This window comes from Ostrea edulis, chromosome 8 (assembly GCF_947568905.1).
Source record: "Ostrea edulis chromosome 8, xbOstEdul1.1, whole genome shotgun sequence".
In the NCBI taxonomy this organism is placed as follows: domain Eukaryota; kingdom Metazoa; phylum Mollusca; class Bivalvia; order Ostreida; family Ostreidae; genus Ostrea; species Ostrea edulis.
In genome coordinates this window covers 51,894,692-51,902,771 of record NC_079171.1, presented here as the reverse complement: position 1 = coordinate 51,902,771, position 8,080 = coordinate 51,894,692, and the positions used below count along the sequence as shown (strand labels likewise).

The window sequence follows — 8,080 nt, the reverse complement described above, 5'->3', positions numbered from 1 at the left end:
TGATAAATGTTGTTCAGGTGAGCAATGTGGCGCATTGGCTCATCTTTCTTGTTTTATGGTTACAAGGAGTAAAGGAATATTTTTGTGTTCATAAACTTTTATGTGTTAAAGTTAAACTACGTTTGCTGTTTATATTGACACATGCACATGTATTATCATGATGAACTGCAGTTCTATAAATGACAATGGTTTATCAGAGATAGGACATTTTGTCTGGGTGTCAGAGAGAGTGAAGTGATTTTTGTATTGTTATTTGTTATTTTTGTTGTTCAAATTTTAATTTTGTTCACTTTACTGTTCCTAAGAAAGATATTCTTTGATAAACAAAATTTGATCATTTTGCATTTTTATTCTGTACTAAAACAATGATGATTTCCATGAGCAGATGATTGTTTTTGCAATTTCTAGGCAAATGGTCATGGTAGTCCCTGAACAAGTTGTTGCCTCCTCTGCAGCCCATCTCTTCCATCAGGGTACACGTTTGGATAATTATTAGGGTGACCATTGCCATTGTTCAGATCATTTGTTAAGAAATCCTCCACACTATCCTGATGCAAGATACAAAGATTGTGCAGTATGCAACCAGATACTATTGTCTTGACAATCTCATCAGAGTCATGTATGGTTATTTCTTGTAGTCGCCGAAACCGTTGCTTTAGATGACCAATAGCCCTCTCTACTACTTGTCGTGCAGATGACAAAACTCGATTAAACCTCCTCTGATTTATGTTTAAATGACCGTTGTCTTTGAATGGAGTGATCAACCAGGCCTTTAACGGATATGCACTGTCTGCAATTATGTACCTATTCAAATCAAAGTACTGTCCACCAGTAGCATTGGTAAAAAGACTTGAATTTCGTAGTACGCGGGCATCGTGAGTTGATCCCGGCCAGCCTGTGTATATCTCCCTTAACATTAAATCAGCATCTACTACCACCTGTAATTAAAAAAATAAAATATATTTGTATAATTAGCATGTAGGTATCATTTATCAATATTTTACTGCGAAGTACTCAGTACATTGAACGAATGCAAACATAAATCACATAAAATAAAAGAGATGACTGACGTTGAAGTATTATCGCAAACCATATGGTTAAACAATTTGACTCGATTTAATGGTAAACTTCTTTTTTACACAGATTGGATAAAAAGTGGAATTTTATACATTAAAGACCTGTTTGATGAAAACGGAAATTTTCATGATATCAATTATTTTTCTAATATTCTTGTCAACAAGTCTAACTGGATTTGCGAATATAACACACTGAAAAATGTTATTAAACCTGTCCAAAAATATCACGATACTTCAAAAGGAGTCTATATAAATATAAGAAAACAAAGTAACATTTTATTAGAAAACAAGAGAAGAATACCCCTAAACTTGATAAATAGCAAAACAATATATGATATATTTATCAATAAAATCTTTATTAAACCCTACTGTGAGAGATTTTGGGCAAAAAGCTTCAATTTCAATTTTGAAGAAAACAAAACAAATATTTATCAGTCAAAAATCACTAAAATCAAAGACAAGCAATTAGCAGAATTTAATTACGAACTCCTACAAAATCTACTTAATAATAATAAATCTGTTCACAAATTGAATAAGAATGTATCCAATCAATGCCCGTATTGCCAAACACTCGAAGACACAAAACATTTAATCTTTGAGTGTAGTAACGTACAATTAATATGGAAGAAATTAGAAAATCATTTGAAATTTAATTTAAAATGGATTTTTTCATGAAGAAAATAAAAGTACCACTTCAATAAATCATTTATCATATACAGCTTATTACATATATAAAATAAAGATGAAGTTAAGATATGACAATAAAGAAGAAAATATTAATGACATTTCCTATTTTGTAAAAACAAACTTAATGTACCAATATGAGACTTATAAAACATTAAATTTGAACTTCAATTATAAATGGTTTTATGATATTTCTATGACTTTGTGATGATAATGATAAAAAAAATAGTCAGACTATCTGAAGGAGTCTGTCCTTCAGTGAAGCTGCCTGAAGGGGAAAATATGGACATTGTGTGTTTAAGGCTGTTCCCCTCAGGCTTATTGAAAAATATCTCTACCATATTTATATATATTTCTTATAGTATTATAAATATCGAATTTATGTATATGAATGTATATCTATATGTCTTATATATTAATTTTCTTAAAAGTAATATAGTGTATGATTTAAATAAATATATATGTGTGTATATATATATATGTATACGTGTGTATATATATATGTATGTAGTAGTAAATTTCACAATATCAAGTATTATCACCAGGAATTGTATCGATGGGTAATGCTTCCTGTTAATATAGTCATTATCTCCACCAATACAAGAAGATAATCTGATGTGCGTCCCATCCAGGGCACCAATTATGTCTGGAAGCCCAGACTGAAGCTGAAAGTCCTGTGCGATTCTCTGTTGCTCAATAAAATTTGGCCATTGGATGATCTACAAAGTAAAAATTAAAAAATTAAAAAATCTTTGATTTCAGGGGAAAATGATAATTATAGGTGTGTGCAGATGAAATATGAAGATCTTAATATTGGCTTGAATGCTAAGGCAAAAAAAAAAGAAGCTCATTTGAGCAAAGCACCTTGCTCAAGACTTCAGCGATACAAATCTCACTGTTTTCAGTCCCATCGCATTGTGCTACAGAAATCACAAATGAAAGAACGACCAAGGTGATCTATAACAATGATATTATGATGAGACACTGAAAGGGGGAATGTGTTTGTCAAACTTCAATGTAGATCACAGCACAGAGATTCAGGGGGCCCTATTTCGATCTAAAAAATTTAGTCCACCTGACGTAAAAACATGCACCTTCCCCTTACATGTAATTGCTACAGGTACCTGATATTTAACCAATAAATTGCAAAAAAAGCCACAGATCAAAAAATAGTACCCCCTATTTGCACCTAAAAGTTTAGCAGTAAGTTAAACCCCTATGTCAAACAATGTTTGTGGGGATATGAAACTTATTGATAAAATTTCAGGTTCCTATGCATTACATTTTATGTATACTATCAGTATGTAATCTTTACCTTTGATAGGTTTTCGTTGAATGCGCCGTTCACCCTTTTCTACACAACATGCACTGTGGGTTGTCCTATGTCAAAATAATGTCCAATTTCACGCATTGTCACTTTATTTGACCATGTAACACATAAATACAAGGAGTTGCTTAGATGGAGGAATCCCTTCAATGCTCCCACCGTGGTTGGATGTAACGTAGGCACCGATATTGGTAAGTATTTCCTCGAACATTTCTTTACTTATACGATAATGATACCGAAAATTATCCGTAGAAAAGAAAGGAATAACATTTTCAACATAACCGGTTACTCGTGGTGATACAGATTTTGTGCCATGGAGGAGAAAAGCTCCTGTATGAAGTAAGAAGTTACTATATTCGTATGAAAATTCGTCTTCTCTGTCATCCAGTAAACTCTCAAAAATGTAAACGCAAAGCATCTTATACTGCGCCATTTTGAACTAAACACGCGTGCTTACTATTGTTGTTCAGTTGATTTTATGCAAATTTGGGTTAAATTTAGACAGATGACGTCAGTTAACCGTGTACAATAGTTCCAAGTGAAGTCGCCCTCTGTGTACAACTTTGTACATTAGGATGACATCAGCGGTGTTTCTTCTTTATGCTCCCTGGCAGGAGTCCTACCAGATCAGGACAGACAAAGCAAATCTAGATTATTCCTTCAATTTTGTTCCTGTACAGTCAGACATTGAAGTCTCACTATTGCCAATTGGAGGTAACTAAACAGCCTACCTTTTTCTGTATCTTCTGAACAGGAAAAGGCAACTGCAGGACAGTTCTGTGTGTTGCCTCAGGTGCTTCCGCTGCCTGGACAGTTGTTGTAGTCGAAGGTGGTTCCGCTGCCTGGACAGTTGTAGTCGGAAGGTGGTTCCGCTGCCCGGTCAGTTGTTGTAGTCGAAGGTGGTTCAGTTGCTGAAACATTTCAATGACCAATGAGTTGAACTGGTACCAATGCTTAGTGACGTCTCAGGGAGATCTTCTATTTTCTCAGGAGCAAAGAGACAACATGACATTAGGTCCCAAGATGCATCAACTGACAAAATTTGATGATCCTAGTCTTTATACTAAACAAAATATCAAAGTTGGCATTATCATTTCTGTCAAATTTCTCAAATATTTTGGTGCAAGAGCATGGTTGATGTTAAAGACATGGTTGAGTTTTAATTGTTTAATACGATCTGCTACACACAGTGTGTTTAATGGCCGAGTTGCAACGAAGTTGAACTCGGCTATTGGTTTGGTGGTGCGGTAGGGCGTCAATAATTGGTTTCCGGATGATAACTCGAAAAGTGTACAATCTAATCAAATGAAACTTTGAAATATTGTTGGGTACCAGGTAAGGAAGACCCCTATTGAGTTTGAAGAAAATAGATCAAAGGTCAAAGTGACCGAATATAGAATTAAATTTTCAGAAAAAATTTGGTTTCCGGATGATTACTCAGAAAGTTTAATTCCGAATCAAATGAAACTGAGATATATTGTTGGGTACCAGGTAAGGAAGACCCCTATTGATTTTGGAGAAATAGGTCAAATGTCACAATGACCGAATATAATGAAAAATTTGGTTTCTGGATAACTCAGAAAGTTTAAAACCGAATCAAATGAAACTTTGATATATTGATGGGCACCAGGTAAGGACGACCCCTATTGATTTTGGAGAAATAGGTCAAATGTCACAGTGACCGAATATAGAATGAAATTTCAGAAATATTTGGTTTCCGGATGACAACTCAGAAAGGTTAAATCCGAATTAAATGATACTTAAAGATATTATTTACCAGGTAAGGGAGACCTCTATATATTTTGAAGAAAATAGGTCAAGGTCACAGTGACCGAAAATAAATTTTAAATTCCCAAAAATTTTGGTTGCTGGATGATAACTCGATTTTTTTTCCAATTTGAATCAAATGAAACTTGGATATATTGTTGGATACCAGCAAAGGAAGGCCCTATTGATTTTGGAGAAAAAAGGTCAAAGTGACCTGAAAATAGATTGAAAACTAAAGACAAATATGGTTTCTAGACAGTAACTCAAAAAGTTTAAAATTGAAATTAGTTCTTCACAATTATAAATATGCCACATAATTCCTGACTTTACAGTGTACCCCATGCAACTCGCCTCATGCACCCCTGGGTGCATACATTGGTTTTTGAATCTAAAATATCACAATTTAAACTAGTTATGGGGTTCAGATTTAAGATGAATCTTATTGTTTTGTTTTGAAGAACTTGTAGCTTTTTCTTCAAGGATTTAGATAAGCTTTCATACCATGCCCCATGTAGAAGAGCAATAGTCAAAGTAGCATTGCATAAATGCAGAAGATAATGTTAACCTTGACCTTTTATTCAACCACGTTCCATTTCTATAAAGAAACTTAAGTCTGGAGTTGACATTTGACACCATTTCATCCACTATGAGATGACATATTAAAAATGTATCAATTGTTATTCCCAGATATTTGACGAACTCACTAGATTTAATAACATGACCGTGACATTTAACCTCAAACTGACCTTCATTTTTTTTTTACTTTGCGACTAGGGCCAAAAATAGACTCTGTTTTCCAAGGTGGAGAGATAACTTGTTATCTATATTTCTAACACTTTATGTTATCAGAGATCGCATTTGGGTCTCTGTGTGAGATAATCAGTTTTGTCTTATTATTTGCTAAATTCGAAATTATCTCATTCAAGACAGTTTAAAGATTCATAACAATGCAAGTTTAAAGATTCATAACAATGCAAAATTAAAAATAGTATTGACTCGAAAATGACATGAAGAGCATTTACAAAACTACTTACTGATAGTTTCCGTAATTCAACCTTTGCATAGTGAAATAAACATTACAATATATCATTCTGACAATTTTCGATAATAAAACTTACATGGTTGCCGCTATCTATGAAAACAAAATTCTTGTTAACAATCTCATGCAAATGATACCGGAAATGAAAAGACATACTTAGAAAACAAAACCCTACATAAGCAGGTATGAAAATTCCGGATTTACATAGTGTAATGACACTATAGGCATATAGATTAATTTATTCACCGTGCGTTTAAAGTCAAATAGCTGCTAAAGTTTACCCTTTTATCTTATGTATTTACAACTTTAGTTTTAACTATGCGTTCCTCTGTGATATAGTCTTGTATATGTGCCTATTCCTAAATAAACTTTGGTCTTCCACAATGATGATGATATTCTCTACACCTGACCAATATGATGATGGTAACATATATTGTAACTAAAGGAGTAACAGGAGACTGGTGGTACACTATTGTCATACAAACCTGAACGTGGAGTACGCCGAGTTAGCTCTGACATGTGTGAATTACTAAGTCATGATGAATTACTGTAGCGGAGAGTAGAACTTATCCTGCCTCGCTAAAGAGCTATCTTTTATAGTGTTGTGGTAGAGTGACTCTCTTCATCACACAAGTTAAGTGACGGCGAGCGTGATCAACACTTGTCTAGGTGACCGCTACATGTTACATTACGAAGGGTTCATAGGGGTAATTTAAGTCTTTGCCCAACTCTCTTATTTTGTATTGCTTATAGGAGTTATAAGATTGATCACGACTCGTCATCTATATTGCTAATAGGTATTATGAGATTGATCTTTCACCTTTCATTTTATATAATATATGTATATATTACTTAAAGGAGTAATATATATATATATCTTCTTTAAGTGCTTCTACCTCGCTCAAAACATCAGAGAGTTCGTAAAGTCTTTTATTGTGTTTATCCGTTAACTTGGGGGGGGGGGGGGCTCCGTGGCCGAGTGGTTAGAGCTCTTCCCGGGTACATTGTATCTGGGTTCTCTCTTCCACCAATAAAACTGGGTGCCAACATATAACTGAAAAATTGTTGAGTGTGGCAGAAAACTCCAAAAAAAAAAAAATAAAAAAAAATGGGTATGTTCGCGAGTGTCTGCGTTAAGGCAGATTCTACCATTTCTGGAGAGCCATATCTATCACTGATGCGTTCCCAGATTCAATGAAGACATCGTTTAGAATAATTGTAATTAGCGGTCTTGATGCTGTTGGCATGTTTCGATGAATCTGGTCCTAAGAATTTAATTTACAAATCTATTTCGTCTTATGTAAACACACTCAATTCTTGGCGATATTTTGGAAAATCATTTTCAATGCTGTAAAATACTCTGCTTTATCATTAAAGTTCCTGAGTCTTGACATTATAGGATCCTTCTTTCACAAGAAACCTGTGAAGTCGGACTATTACTTGTTCCCTTCAATTGGAGCTGAAAGGCGTCCTTCTACTATCAATGTTCTTTCATCGAACACAATAATCACATCTTTCAAGTAATTTTCACTCTCTTCTGTTTTTGTTCTTTGAAGAAAGTGCGTAGAGTCCTCTCTGATAAAACTGAGTTTCTCGTATGCTTGATTGAGGTCTTCTATTTTACACAGCATAGAAAAGTTGGGTTTCTCTGTTGATTGTGCTGATTGACAAACCAATAATTTCTCAAAAGTCATCGAGCCTGGATTTGTATTCATCTACAGAGGATTGATATACACTTTCTCCCTTGTCGGTCAAAGTCCTTGTGGGGCGGATATCTCACCTGCTGTGGCACGGAACCTGTTTTGTCGGTCTCATTCGAAGGACCGCCCCATTTAATCGCCTCATACGACAAAGAAGGGGTATTGAGGACCTATTCTAACCCGGATCCCCACGGGAGATATACATATGCATGCATTTATTCCATGGTGCAGACCTTCTAATCCTATTTTGTATTGGCAAACAGCAGGAAAGTTGGTTTATTCCAGAAGTAACTTGCTCCTTGAGTAATTTTGGTTCCTCTACCAACTGTTGAATATACGACATATGAGTTATTAAGATTCATGCAGGAACATAAATTTTGTTGGATTGGCTGTATCTTGCTTAACATCTCACTCGAGAATTTTTCACTCACATGGAGACGTCACCAAGATCGGTGAAGGGTATCAAATTTAGACCTTTGCTCGGCGC

The 8,080-nt window shown here is 34.7% G+C and overlaps 1 pseudogene; it reads right to left on the bottom strand.

Moving 5' to 3' along the window:
* Positions 1–293: 293 nt before the first annotated feature.
* Positions 294–3,629, bottom strand: LOC125661425 (uncharacterized; annotated as a pseudogene).
* Between the last annotated feature and the right edge of the window lie 4,451 nt (positions 3,630–8,080).